Genomic DNA, 15,430 nt, shown 5'->3' on the forward strand with positions numbered 1-15,430 from the left:
AGGCGCCTCTAGTTCCAGCTGTCTTGGAGCCCCAGCTGTACTCTTGACACATGAGCTACTCTGGTAGCTCCATTAAACTCTCCTTTTCTCTAAACTATCTTGCACTGATTTTCATCACAACCAACCAAAAGAGTCCTAGCCCAGACAAGTACTCAGAAGCCTGGGTATAGGGTTGAAAAGTAAATGCTTATAGTGTCCCCAGGCTGCATCTGAGCCAGGTAAACGAGGGTACAAGGTAGTGAGGACGTTTGTGAAAAGCTGGGCCATGAAAAGCTGAGCCACGCATCTAGGCTGATTAAGAACTGAAGTGGCAGGACGGGACTTCGTAAGAAAATTAATGTGCTAACGGAATGGAAGATACTGAAATCCAGGATTTAGGAGGTAGAGCCGTTCCTGGCGACAAACCTAAGTGCAGTCACGGAGTAGATCAAGTGTAGTGTGTTAAAGGTCATCAGATTGAGAGGGTTCAAGGACATAGAAGATAGGGCTGTCCAAATGGACAAGCGAATGATCCCAGATGACGGTGGGACTCACGTGGAGATAAAGACCATAAACTAGAGAAAAGAAGAACTAGGAAGTTAGTAGATGGCAGTAAACAGCAGGAGGAGAGAGGTAGATGGTTGAAAACTATAATTCTGAAAGGAGAGGCTTCTCCATGAGGGTGAGACAGATTAACAATCTCCACCCCAGATGGTAGTAGAAAGAGTCGTTTCCTAAAGGGAAACCAGGTTTCTGCTTAAGGCCAGGAGGTGGGAGGAGTATTTTGTTATAAGGATGAGACTATAGGTGAGTTTGTTTTGAATAGGCAGGAGTTCCAGAGGACACAGGGCAGAGGACAGAGCCAGAAGAGGAAGGGTTTGGGAGGATTGCAGAGCGGAATGGGAGAGGATAGCTTCCTGGAGAGCCTTGTATTTGACGAAGGGCTGAGTGTGATGGGAAAGTGAGAAGTAACTGGCCTTGGGTGTCTCAGGAAATTCTTAGGAAAAGATGTTTCAGAATGGGCCCAAGCAAAGGCTTAGGAGGCATCAGAATTCTGAGGGAGGGGACAGTTGGCATCTAGGTCTAGGGGTGCATTTTTTCCTACTCTATGTCAGTAGAGACATATGGTACTAACAGCCTTTATTCAAGGTTCTTTTTTTTTTTTTTTTTGGTGATATGCGGGCCTCTCGCTGTTGCGGCTTCTCCTGCTGCGGAGCACAGGCTCCGGACGCGCAGGCCCAGCGGCCATGGCTCACGGGCCCAGCCGCTCCGCGGCATGTGGGATCTTCCCGCACTGGGGCACGAACCCGTGTCCCCTGCGTTGGCAGGCGGACTCTCAACCACTGCACCACCAGGGAAACCCCAGGGTTCTTTGATTTACTCAAATATGTTGAGTATCTCTTTTGTGCCAGGCACTGGGCTAGATTCTGGGGATGGGGTTACAATGGCAAGAGAAAGGCACGGCCACTTTCCGCAGGAAACAAAATACAGCGTGAGCCGTAGGCCTATTGGATGGTCTGAATGTTTGTGTTCCCCCAAAATGCTTATGTTGAAATCCTAGCCCCCAGGGTGATGGTACGAGGAAGTGAGACATTTGGGAGGTGATTGGGTCACGCGTGAGAGCAGAGCACTTATGAATGGGATTGGTGCCCTTATAAAAGAGGCCCCAGAGAGAGCTTGCTTACCCCTACCACCATGTGAGGACACAGCGGGAAGTCTGCAGCCCGAAAGAGGGTCCTCACCTGACCATGCTGGCACCCTGATGTTAGACTTTCAGCCTCCAGAATTGTTAGACATAAATTTCTGTTGTTTTTGAGTTACCCAGCCTGTGATGTTTTGTTATAGCAGCCTGAACAGACTAAGACACCAGTAAATAGACAGTTATAATGTTTTATATCATGATGGGGGAGTACAGGGTGTGATAGGAATACGGACGGTAGGGGTGGGACACGTAACCCAGATTAGGAATATCAAGGACTGCTTCCTGGAGGAAGTGCTGTATAAGCTGAGACCTACATTGTGGTGTGAACTATGAGGAGGAGATAGAGAGCAAGGGAAGCCAGAGTGAGGGCGCTTCGGGCAAGAAGAGCACGAGCAGTGTCCCAGAGGCAGAGACATTGAAAGGGGCCTGTTTCCTATCTTATAGGGTCGTCGTGAGATCTAGCTCTTAGAATAGTGTCTTCTGGCACAGAGTAGGTATCCCATAAATATCAGAAATGATTACTACGGGACTTCCCTGGCCGTCCAGTGAGTAAGACTCCGCGCTTCCACTGCAGGGGGCGTGGGTTCCATCCCTGGTCGGGGAAGTGAGATCCCACATGCCGTGCGGCGTAGCCAAACAATAAAAAGGAAGAAATTATTACTAAGTCTGGAGCACAGAATTAAGCGTGAGGGTGAAGAGAGATGAGAAGTAAGGCTACCCAAGTAAGCAGACGCCGAACTCTTAAGTCCTGGACCAGGCATTTGGGCTTAATCCAGGAGTCACTGGCAAACCACTCACAGATTGTCAGTAGTGACGTAAATTCCATGCATTTTAGAAGGATCGGCTGAGACTAGCAGCAGGGAGACGAGGCAGAAGACTGTTGTAATCAGGGTCTGAACTAGATGGGGAGGATGATGATGGAAAAACGTGGACGGATTTCAAGATATTTAGAAGATAGATGTATTAGTTTCCTAGGACTACCATAACAAATTACTACGAACTTGGGGAAGAAAACAACAGAAATTCATTCTTTCAGTTTTGGAGGCCAGAAGTCTGAAATCACGGCGTCCGCAGGGTTGGCAATCCTTGTTGTTCCTGTAGCAACGTAGCTCCAGAGCCTCCCTCCATCTTCACAGGGGTCTTCCCATGGCCCCCTCCCCTGTGCCTGCGTATCAAATCTGCCTCTCCCTCTTCCTCTCCTTTCTCTCATAAGGACACCAGACATTGGATTTAGGGCCCATCCGAAATCCAGGATGCTCTCATCTCGAGATCCTTAACTTAATAATCATACCTGCAAAGATCCTGTTTCCAAATAAGGTCACATTCAAAGACGCCAGGAGTTAGGACCTGGATATATCTTTCGGGGGGTAGGGGTGGGGCAAGAGTTTGACCCAATATAGCAGAATTAACGGGACCCTACTGATTGGCTGGATGGGGGTGAGGGGCTTTGAAGGAGAAGAGAAACCAAGGGTAGCTTCCGCGAACAACTGGTGGATGATTGTGCGATTCTCTAAAATAAGTAACACCGGAGGAGAGACAAGTTAGGAGAGAGAAGATGACATCTCGATGGTGAGGTGCTTGTGGAAATCCAGGTGGGGATCAAGTAGGCAGTAGGTCATATAAATTGTGAGCCTAGTAGATGGAGATGAGGGCTGGGCATACAGATTTGGGTGGTAACCGAAACCATGGGCATGGGTAAGATTGCCAAGGGAGAATCTGCAGAATAAGGAGAACCCTGATCTGAACTCAGATACACAGAATTTTAGGGAGGGACAGGAAGAGTAGCAGTCAGGGAAGTAGGAGAAAGCATGAAGAGAGTAATGTCCTGGAAAAGCTCAGGGAAGAGAACTATTAAAGCAGGAGTGAGCTGTTTCTAAGGAGTTTCAGAGAAACCAGAATGGATGGAGAGGTGAGGAATGCAAAGAGGATAAAGAAGTATTTCAAGAAGTTTGGCTGTGAAGAGCAGGAGAGATTGGCAGGTGACAAGAGATGCAGACAGAGGATTTTCTTTTGATTTTTTTTTTTTTTTTTTTTTGCAGTACGCGGGCCTCTCACTGCTGTGGCCTCTCCCGTTACAGAGCACAGGCTCCGAACGCGCAGGCTCAGCGGCCATGGCTCACGGGCCCAGCCGCTCCGCGGCATGTGGGATCCTCCCGGACCGGGGCACGAACCCGTGTGCCCTGCATCGGCAGGCGGACTCCCAACCACTGCGCCACCAGGGAAGCCCTTGATTTTTATTTAAGATGGGAGAGACTTGTGCCTGCTAGAAAGAGAATTCTGCAGGTGGGAGAGGTGAATGTAAAGGCTAAGTCAAGGTCATTGAGGAGGCAGCATAGGTGAGACATTAACCTCAGACAAGAAGAAAAACATCTCTTGTACTTAAAGGAGGAAGAGGGGAAAGGATGGCTATAGAAGGAGGCAAGTTTGCTGACTTGATGGCAGGAAGCTAAACGTTTTTTTATTCATTCCACAAATATATTTTTTTAACAAATAGTTTGGAATGCCTGGCACATGCCAGGCTCTGTTCTAGATGCTAGTGATACAAAGAGAATAAAACACAGTCTCCATCTCCACAGAACTTACATTTCAAGTGAGAAGACGGAGAAATATATATGTATGTATGTATTTTTCAATGCCAAGGTAGTTGGTAGACGCTACGAGAAAAAATAAAGAAGCTTAAGGAGAGAGAGTTTTGGAAGAGTATCTGTTTAAATGGGGCGCCTAGGTTCAGCCTCTCTGAGGTAGGCAATGAAAAGGCAAGGCATTAAAGATCTAGGAGGAGCATTCCAGGCAGAGGGAACAACAGATATACAGGTCCTGAGGCAGGTATATGGTTGGCAGCAGCAAAGAATAATAGCAAGGAGGCCCCCTGAAACTAATATAATATTGTAAGTCAATTCTACTTCAGTTGTTTTTTAAAAAGTAAGGAGGCCAGTGCAGCTGCAGCAGAGCAAGATAGGAGAGAGGTATGAGAATGGTAGGCAGGGTTCCGGTCACAGAGGTTTAGTAGTCTTTGGTGAAGACTTTAGATTTTTAGTCTAAGAGTGATGGGGACCTCTTGGAAGGTTTTGAATAGAGAAGTGACGTAATTTGTGAACAAATAATTTGGCTGCATGTGCAGAATAGATGGTAGGGAGCAAGAAAGGAAGTAGGGAGTCCAGTTAGGAAGTTACTGCACCAGTCAGATGAGAGATGATGGTGGCTTGGACAGGCATGGTAGCTGTGGAGGGGTTAAAAAAAAAAAAAAGTCGAATTGAGCATCTATCCTGAAAGTGATGCCCACAGGACTTACTGACAGACTGAAGATGGGATGTGAAAGAAAAAAAGGAAAGAGACTCAAACACCTCAGCCAGGCTGAGGCAGAACTGATTCCTTCAAAGAAACCCTAGCCCGGGTGTATGAAGGACGTTTGGATGAGATAAGTACATAACACAGGGAGAAGGGAAGGAAGTGTGTATCTGCTAGAGGCCTGTATGTCATTTTCATGTGTCATCTCATTGAATCCTCTCCACCACCTTTGGTGATATTATTATCCTTAATTTTAGAGGTAAGAAAAAATTGCAATTTAAGTTAAATTTAATAATTTACTCAAGCCATAGCTTATACGTGAATTTTAACTCGAGGCTGTCTAACAACTATGTTCTTTTCGCTAGCTTAGAAAAATAACACTTTTACAGCACTAGTACAAATTAAAAGATTTAATTTATTTTGAAGCACACTTGTACTTAAGAAAAGTCAGCTTTAACTAGATGATAGTTCAAAAGCACGTATTCATTTTGGGAACAATTCTGAAAGACTTTTTAGGTTCTCAAGGGCTACAGAGGCTAATCGCGCTAGTCATTTCCCATTTCTAATTTCACTTTCAAAAGATTTATCCCTAGTACAATTTTTGCACTTATTAGCAGTTATGCCATTTGTGTTTGATGCATGAAGATAGATCCAGAGCTAGAGACGATTCTCCCTAAGAATTTGGGCAAGGGCTAGAAGAGAGAGGGGAAGAAGTACACGAACAACTGCATATAGTGATGGTAACTCTTCAGCTCTGGTCAATGAAAACTTAAGGGGAGAACATAGCATGTGGAAAACTGGAGCAGGGAACCCAGGGAAGCCTATCCATGGTCCCAAGTCTCTAATATTCCTTCGGATCTGGACACTGGAACAATTCAAAGTAAGTCTGTTTCCATCTGGACAAGATTCTTAAAAGGAGCTGGGGGTAAAACCACTTCGTTTCTTTATATTTCTCTCCATAAATGTTTACACTCTCTTTTCAACCTGGAGGAACATAACGCTGGGCATATTTAAGAGTTTTCACCAAAAGCACGGAAGGAAGAGGCAGTGGGATATAATGGAAAGGGCAAGGGCAATTCAGAGACTAAGGTGGCACCGTCGCGGAGGTTCAGGAAAGGGTTGTGGACCTCAGAATGCCTGCTCTACCCCGAGTGTGCAGCCTCGGGTGGGTCATTTTCTGTGAGCCTCAGGATCCTCATTGGTTAAACAGGGATAGATGAGAGTAAAAATAGGAACTACGTCATATGTTCCCATGAGAATAAAATGAGACAGTCTATATAAAGTACTTAGCAAAAGGGCTTAACAAGAGTTTGTTACTATTAATAAGTTTCACGAACAGTGTGACTCTAGACAAATGGCTTAAACGTTTTTGCCTTTTATTTTCTCAGCCATAAAATGATGGCTAGAACTAGGTAATACTGCAGATTTCTTTACAACCTTATAGTTATGATGTGATGTGTGTTGTTTCTTAAGGTGATAGAAAAGAAACGATATCTGTCAGTGGTAGCCACCAGGTGGCAATAGTGAAGAGTTTAACTGCCATCCTATTTGGGGGGAAACTTCCTAATTTTTTCAGTATACAAATTCAAAAAACAACAAAAAGCTTTAATCATTTGTAATCCTTATTCCCAAGGAACTACCATTAAAATTTTCATGTATAATCTTCCATCCAGGTTATTTCTTCACATATATATATATATATATATATATATATATAATTATTTTTCAATTTTATAAGAAATGAGGATAACAGATGTATTGTTTTGTAATCAGTTTTTTTAACACAAAAATGTATGGTGAACACTTCCATAGCAATTAATGTAGTTCTACACTATCATTCTTAAAAGCTCCATGGTATTCCACAGGTATTTGTTTAATTGAACCATCCTCTACTTAGCAAACACTGACTGGAAAAATTTCCAGAATTGGAATGCCTGGGCTATGCACCTTTTTTTTTTTTTTTTAAGGCTTTGATACATACCACAAATTTGTCTTTTCCTATATTTTTTGGTTTTGTGTCTGGTAGAGCAAGGTCCCTTATCAGTGCCTTCCTTCAGAATTTAATTGACTATCTAAAGCCTTTATTCTTCCTGATGAAATTTTAAATCTTTTAATCAAATTTTGCCTCTCTGTCTCCCCTAAAAATTTTGCTGGAATTTTGATTGATACTGTGTTAAATTTATAGGTTAATTTGGGGGGAATTTTCATCATTACAATATTATGTCTTTCCATCCAGCAATATGGTACACTTCACTATTCATTCAATTCTGTCAGTAAAATTTCCACATTATTTAGTTTCCATCTAGTTTACTTCTGGATATTTTATATTTTTTGTTGCTGTTAATAAATATTATCTTTTAAAATATTCTTCTGAAGGCTTTTGCTGGTATATAGGAACACTATTAATTTTAGGATTATTGATTTTGTAATTGGCCATGATACTGAACTCACTTAATGGGTCTAATATTCTTATCTATCCATTCATTCATTCTGTAAATATTCAGGCACTATTCTGGGTCCTGGAAATAAGCAGTTAAAAAAAAAAATAATCTGTTCTCAAGATCTTTACATTCTACTGAGAAGAAATACTAAACAAGTAAATATATGACAGGTGGTGATAAGTGCTAAGAAGGTGGGGGAAGCATAGTAAGAGGGTGGAAAGTGACCACAGAAAATACTACTTCAGTTAACATGTTCAAATAAGGCCCCTCTGATAAGCTGAAGTTTGAGGAGAGACCTAAAATGATGTCGTTTTTCTTGGGTTTTCCCAGTAGGTATATATACATCATTACACACTTCCCACCCACAGCAGGATTTCCATGCTCCTGGAAGATTGCCTGTCCAGTGGCAGCAACACCAAAGATTTAGTCTATAAAGGACGCTTCGAGGGTTTTCAGTGTTCTGGATTTAAAGAATGGCTCCACAAGTCCTTCCAGCCACAACACAACAAAGTGAATCAGCTATATGTATACTTATATCCCCATATCCCCTCCCTCTTGCATCTCCCTCCCTCCCACCCTCCCTCTCCCACCCCTCCAGGTGGTCACAAAGCACCGAGCTGATTTCCCTGTGCTACGCGATGCTCCCCACTAGCTATCTGTTTTACATTTGGTAGTGTATATATGTCCATGCCACTCTCTCACTTTGTCCCAGCTTACCCTTCCCCCTCCCTGTGTCCTCAAGTCCTTTCTCTATGTCTGTGTCTTTATTCCTGTCCTGCCTCTAGGGTTCATCGGAACCATTTTTTTAGATTCCATATATATATGTGTTAGCATACGGTATTTGTTTTTCTCTTTCTGACTTATTTCACTCTGTATGACAGAGTCTAGGTCCATCCACCTCACTACAAATAACTCAATTTCATTCTTTTATGGCTGAATAATATTCCACTGTATATATGTGCCACATCTTCTTCATCCATTCCTCTGTCAATGGACACTGAGGTTGCTTCCATGTCCTGGCTGTTGTAGATAGTGCTGCAGTGAACACTGTGGTGCATGTCTCTTTTTGAACTCATCATATAGATTCTTAACCCCATAATGCTTTGCTCTAATCTAGCCTGACCCTTTCATTGTGCTGTCCTGAGTCAAATCCCCTGTTGCCCTTAACAACTCTTCTAACCTTTCCCTCTATCTTCTTACTCTAACCAAAAACCTGGCCGTCTCCTTGCTTCCTTGCAATACTCTCAAGTTGTAGGTGTTTTGTCTTGTTTTGGTTTAAATCCTTCGAGTCCTGCTTGCTCTCCATTGCCAAACCCAAACCCTTCCCCTTCCTTCCAAAATCCTAGTTCCCTTGAGATGCACACCATTACACTACTGCCTGAACCCACCCAGGCTGATTGCCTGCTAAAACCAAAATATCAACATTCTGGATAGAATTTAAACAATACACAGAGTTTCAAAACAGAACAGTCGGAGCAGCGTGAAGAAGAGGTGAGAGCGACCCCTGGACCAGCCAAAGCCGCGCGCCACTGCGTGCCCGTGTCCAGCGCCCACGTCCCGCCGCCGTCGCCACCACGCCCAAGAGAAAGGCTGAAGGGGATGCTAAAGGAGATAAAACCAAGGTGAAGGACGAACCACAGAGAAGATCTGCAAGGTCATCTGCTAAACCTGCTCCTCCAAAGCCAGAGCCCAAGCCTAAAAAGGCCCCTGCAAAGAAGGGAGAGAAGGTACCCAAAGGGAAAAAGGGGGAAAGCTGATACAGGCAAGGATGGGGATAACCCTGCAGAAAACGGAGATGCCGAAACAGACCAGGCCCAGAAAGCTGAGGGTGCAGGAGATGCCAAGTGAAGTGTGTGCCTTCTTGATAACTGTGCGCTTCTGCTGACTGTACAGTTTGAAGTACTATTTTCTATCACGTTTTATAAAAATGCAGAATTTTGTTTTACTTTTTTTTTTTAAGCTATGTTGTTAGCGTCCGGAACACTTCATTATTGTTTTTTGGGGGAAGAGCACATGTCACTAATAGGTCTCCAAAGCTGGATTGACATGGGATAAAGAACACCTTTCCCGTCTGGTTGTGAGAGACTTCCTCTTGGTTCCCAGGAAGGAGGGGCTCCTTGATGTTGACACACAGTAGCCACCTTGGCACAAATGCCTTGTGGTGTGGAAAAACTAAATTTAGTTTTTATGTCCTCTTCTCCCTCACCACCTTCAGCCTAGACTTGACTCCCTTAAACCTAGAGACCTGTTGGAACCTGACCCCTCAAAATTGGTTACCAGTATGTCAGGCAATCTGGACTTTCCAGTGTGACCACTGAGATGGCGTCCCTCAAAAGAGCAGCGGTTCCTTTTTTAGGTTGTGGACCTTCCGATTGATACTTCTGCCATTTTCATTTCCATTTCCTGAAAGTCAGGGTCGGCTTGTGAAAAGTTGTTAAACAACATGCTAAATGTGAAATGTCAACCCTCACTCTAAACTTTCCCTGTTCAGAGCATCACAAGAAGACTTCATTGGGTTTTATAGTGGCTTTCAGATTTTGGTAGCCCACTGAAAAAGGGAGTTTGAAAGTTGTTGTATACTGTTAACGATTGTCTGCCCACGTCCTGCCTGAAATACCATGATTGTTTATGAAAAGTATCTTTAATAAAGCTGGATACAGTTTGAAAAAGAAAACAGAACAGTCAAAATATCCAGGATACAATCAAAATTACTAAGCATACAAAGAACCAGGAAAAATCTCAATTCACATGGGAAAAAAAGATGTCAATGCTGAGAGAACACAGATAGTGGAGGTATCTGAAAAAGGCTTTGAAGCAGCTATTTGTTGAGAGACAATTCTCCATTGATCTCATGTATTTCTGTATGTCTTTTGGGCAAGGGCATTAACAGCTTTTTTCCTGGACTATCTTTTCAGGGATTTTTGTATAGCAAACATCCTTGGAACACAGAGATAATGTCTTCCTCTGGGGCCAAGGGCAGATTTGTTTGCTGTCTAGAATAAAAGAGATAATGTCTCTCTCCAGGGCACAGTTGGATAGGTTTGCTAGTCCCTCATTACAAATTGGAGTTTCCCATCAAGTTCCTCTCCTATAATGAAACTCACTGCATGTGCAGGTATCACCTGGTCCTCCTGGCATTACTTGATGGGACCTGGGGCTCAGGAAACTGGCATAAATGTTGATATTCTACTTCCTGCTACTGCTCTAGGCAACAAATGGTCCTTTGTCTCTGACCCAGGAGACTCACAACTTCTGCCACTATCCATTAAACTGGCAGCCCAACGTGTTAACTTGCAAGTAAGGTAAAATCCCAGGCCCTTCAAAGTTCTCAAGGCTATTATAAAAATTATCTTAACAAGCAATCAAAAGCACTTTTGAAACCAATGGAAAAATATATAGTATCAGCAAAGAAATAGAAAATATAAAGAAGAAACATATGTTTAGTTTGGAATTGAAAAATATAGTAGCCAAAATTATAAAAATTCATTGGATGGTCTCAGTAGCCAAGAAGATGACAGAGAAAAGTATCAGTGAAGTTGAAAACAGATCAATACAAATTATCCAACCTGAACAACAGAGAAAAAAAAATTGGATAAACAATGAATAGAATCTCAGGGACCTGCGGGATAATAACAAAAGGTGTTGAAAATTTTTTGAATAAATAATGAATGAAGAGTCTCAAGTTTGGCAAAAGACACGAACCTACAGATTCAAAAAGCTCAACAAAGTCCAAACATAATGAACATAAAGAAGTCTGTGCCCAGAAACATCATCATCAAAATGCTGAAAAATAAAGACAAAGAAAAAAATCTTGAAAGCAGCCAGAGAAATGCAATATATTACCTACAGAATAACAACAATTTGAGTTACCATGCAGTCTGGAAGGAAGGGACACAACATTTTTAAAGTGCTGAAAGAAAAGAATGGTCAACACGTAATAGCATATGCAGTAAAAATATCTTTCAGAAATTAAGGTGAAATAATGGCATTCTCAGGTGAAGAAAAAATAAAAGAACTCACTGCCAGCAGGTCTGTTCTAAAAGAATTGCTAAAAGAAATTCTTTAGACAGAAGAGAAATGATACTAGAAGGAAACTGGAACATCAGGAATGAAGAAAGAGCACCAGGAATGGTAAATACCTGTATGAATATGGTAGACTATTCTCCTCTTGAATTCATAAAATATGTTTGATGTTAAAGGCAAAAATTACAACATTGTCTGAGGGGGGTTTTGACACATGTAGATGTAATTGATGACAACTAGAACATAAAGGGGAGAGGATAAATGGGCCTATGTGGTGGTAAGCGTTCTATATTTCACTTGAAATGGGGAAAAAAATTGATTCTAAGCAGATTTAAAAAGTTTAAATATTTGCATTCCTTGAACCTTGTTTTTGCCTCTAGGACTTTGCAGTTGCTTTTCCCTTTGCCTGAAAAACCATTTCCCCATATATACTGTCAGCCCTCCCTATCTGAGGGTTCTGCATCCATGGAGTCAACCAATCTCAGATGGAAAATATTTGGAAAAAAATTCCAGAAAGTTCCAAAAAGCAAAACTTGAATTTGTCATGTGCTAACAACTATTTACATAGGATTTACATTGTATTAGGTATTATACATAATCTGGAGATGATTTAAAGTATATGGGAGGATGTGTGTAAGTTATATGCAAATACTACCCCATTTTATATAAGGTCTCTGATCATTTATGGATTTTGGTATCCTCAGGGGTCCTGGAACAAATTCCCAGAGGAACTGAGTGTTTTATACATGGCATCTAGCTAGGTTTTTCTTTTTATTTCAATTTCTATGTTTTAACTGGTAGTTTTAATACATATATATTTATTTTGATTTTCGATGTATTTGAACTTATTCCAACATCGTTTTTGTTTATGTTTACCTTGCTTTTTCGGAGCCACTTTTTCACCCTTTTGGAGGTATTTTTTTAAAAATTAACTTTTGTTCAGAGTTTCAAAATTCCATTTCTCCCTTTATTTGGAATTCGTACACTATATTTGTACTTTCTAGAAGTTTTCTTGTACCCCTAACTTAACAAAATGTAAACAGTATATTAACCCATCTTCTAAACAAAATGACTACTCCTCCTCTCAATGCCTACATGCTAGTGTTATTCAAGGTATTAGTTCTGTACATTTTTTTAAACCTCACAAATCAGACATTTTTTTAGACAATGTTTAGTTGACAAGTTTGTTTACCTTTTGATTCACTCACCATTCTATCTTGCACCTCAGACCATTCTTCTAGGATAATTTCTTTGTAAAATTTTTTAAAAAGCTCTCACTTACAAAGCACTTACTTTATGCCAGGTTTTAAGTTCTATTTTCTTTTTTTAATTTGGATTATGGTATTATTACGGGTTTTTAAAAAATATTTATTTGGTTGCACTGTGTCTTACTTGCGGCAGACGGGCTCCTTAATTGTGGCACGGGAACTCTTAGTTGCAGCATGCATGTGAGATCTAGTTCCCTGACCAGCGATCAAACCCGGGCCCCCTGCATTGGGAGCGTGGTGTCTTATCCACTGGGCCACCAGGGAAGTCCCTAACTTCTACTTTCTACTAATTCATCTAATCCTCATAACAATTCCATGAGGTATATACTATTATTGTCAACATTTTATTTATTTATTTATTTTTAACATCTTTATTGGCGTATAATTGCTTTACAGTGGTGTGTTGTTTTCTGCTTTACAACAAAGTGAATCAGCTGCACATATTGTCAACATTTTACAAACGAGAAAACTAAAGCACAGAGATGTTAACTCACTTGCCTAATATCCCACAACCAGCAAATGGCAGAACAGGGATTCAAACCAAGCAGACTTTAAATATTCTTAACCTGTTTGAAATACTGCTTCTCATATATCATTTAGGAGTTCCTTTAATGCAGGTCTCTGAGGTAAACTCTCAGTTCTCATTTAACTTAAATGTTTCTTTTTTACTCTTGTTCTTGAACAATAGTTTGGGTGAGTACACAATTCTAGCTCACTTTCAGCACTTGAAAGATATTATTCCATTAACTTTTGGCTTCTATTGATGCTGATGAGAAATCCGTCGTCATTTTAATTGTTCTGATCTGTTCTTTCTCTTTGGCTGCTTTTATGATCTTTTGCTGTGAGTTCTTAGGTTTCTTTACTATGTGTCATTATGCATTTCTTTTTATTTACCCTGCTTTGGTTATGTTGTGATTCTTTTTTTAAAAAAAAAATACTTTTTCTAGTTCTTTTTTTAAATTTGTATTTATTTTATTTATTTTTGGCTGCATTGGGTCTTCATTGCTGCACGGCGGCTTTCTCTAGTTGCGGCACTTCGTTGTGGAGCACAGGCTCTATGCGTGTGGCCTTCAGTAGTTGTGGCTCACGGGCTCAGTATTTGTGGCGCATGGGCTTAGTTGCTCAGCGGCATGTGGGATCTTCCCGGACCAGAGATCGAACTTGTGTCCTCTGCATTGGTAGGTGGATTCTTAATGACTGCGCCGCCAGGGAAGTCTGGTTATGTTGTGATTCTTAAAACTGCAGGTACCTGTTTTTCATCCTTTCTGCAAAAGTCATAGTACTATTTCTTTAAATATTGCATCTCATTTAGAACATTTGTAATCAGTGGGAGGTAAGGGGCAGGGACTGACTGACTGACAAGAGGCATGAGGGAACTTTCTGGGGTGATGGATATGTTCTATTTTTTTATAGGAGTTTGTGTTATACCCATATATGCACTTGTAAAAACTCACTGAATGATGCATTTAAGATTTGTGCATTTTACTGTATGTAAATTTTACCTAGGTGGGAAAAAAGAACTATAAAACAGTATTGAACACTAGTTAATGGAAACGCCTTGAAATCTTTAGAGGTGAGGTCTACAACTTACTCTAAAATGCATCAAAAAAAGAGAATGCATTGATGGATGGGTAAAAGAATGGACAGATAAGTGATATAGCAAATGTAACAAAATGTTAATTCTAGAATTTAGTTGGGGATGAGTGTTCACTCCACAATTCTTTCAACTTTTCTGTATGTTTAAAATGTTTTATAAAATGTTGGGGGAGAATATTGCTTCTCCTTTATTCTATTCTGTCCTTCTGAGATTACAATTACTTATATGACAGGCTCTCTCATCCTAGTGTCCATCTCTTAATTATCTCTTTCATATTTTTAGTTCCTTGCCTCTCTGTAGTATACCCTAGATAATTTCTTCAGATAAATCTTCTTATTTATTAACTTTCTTTTCATTTGCATCTCATTTTTTCTTTAATCTTTGCACTGAGTTTTGTCATTACAACAATTACACTTCTCATGTGTAGAAAGTCTACCCTCTCCCACCTGCCTCCCCCTCTGCCTATTCATTAGGCCTTGCTCATCTTTTGTCATTACATCCTTTACTTTATTTTTAACATTTGGAGTATAGTTGTTCTACACGCTATCAGCTCCACTACTATGGTCCTTGGAGTTCTGTATCTGTTGAATATTATTTCTGCAGATACTCACAGAAGTTTGGCTTCTTGGTGCTTGTAGTTCTTTGACTGTGAGCTCATTGCCTGACCTTAATCTTGGGAGTCCTCTTGACCTAAATTGGGGATGTTTCCTTCCAGAGAAGTTTTGCTTCTGTTTCTGCTCATAGGCGGGGAGCAACACAGACTTAAAATTAATTCAGCTCTCCCATAGGGAGTCTTGTTTCAGGGAGGGAGTCCCATGCACGGCTTTCCACTTGGCAACTGGTCCAGGGCTGTGTATCAAGATTGCGGCTGCGGACAGGACTTATCCTGATATGTCCTCCTATCTGCTTGCTGATCAGCCTGGGCTAAGGGTTTGTGCCTTATAGAGCATATCTCGTGTAGATTATACCCATTCTGCCAGAGCAGGACCTCTCAAAGAGCCTTACCAGCCATGCTTCTGGAAGAAGATATTCGATGTTCTTTATTTGTAAAGGAAGTATCCTATTCCTAATTTACCAAAGATTTTTAAATTAAAAATGGATGTTAAATTTTGTATCAAATGCCTTTTCAGTA

General features: G+C 41.1%; 1 pseudogene across 1 annotated transcript; it reads left to right on the plus strand.

Moving 5' to 3' along the window:
• The first annotated feature begins 878 nt into the window (after positions 1-878).
• LOC309822326 (non-histone chromosomal protein HMG-17-like) lies at positions 879-9,258 on the plus strand (annotated as a pseudogene). The gene is made up of 2 exons: positions 879-940; positions 8,897-9,258. The product of its transcript is annotated as a non-histone chromosomal protein HMG-17-like (transcript).
• Positions 9,259-15,430: the final 6,172 nt, after the last annotated feature.

Source organism: Grampus griseus (genome assembly GCF_964374135.1).
Source record: "Grampus griseus genome assembly, chromosome: 4".
Lineage (NCBI taxonomy): Eukaryota > Metazoa > Chordata > Mammalia > Artiodactyla > Delphinidae > Grampus > Grampus griseus.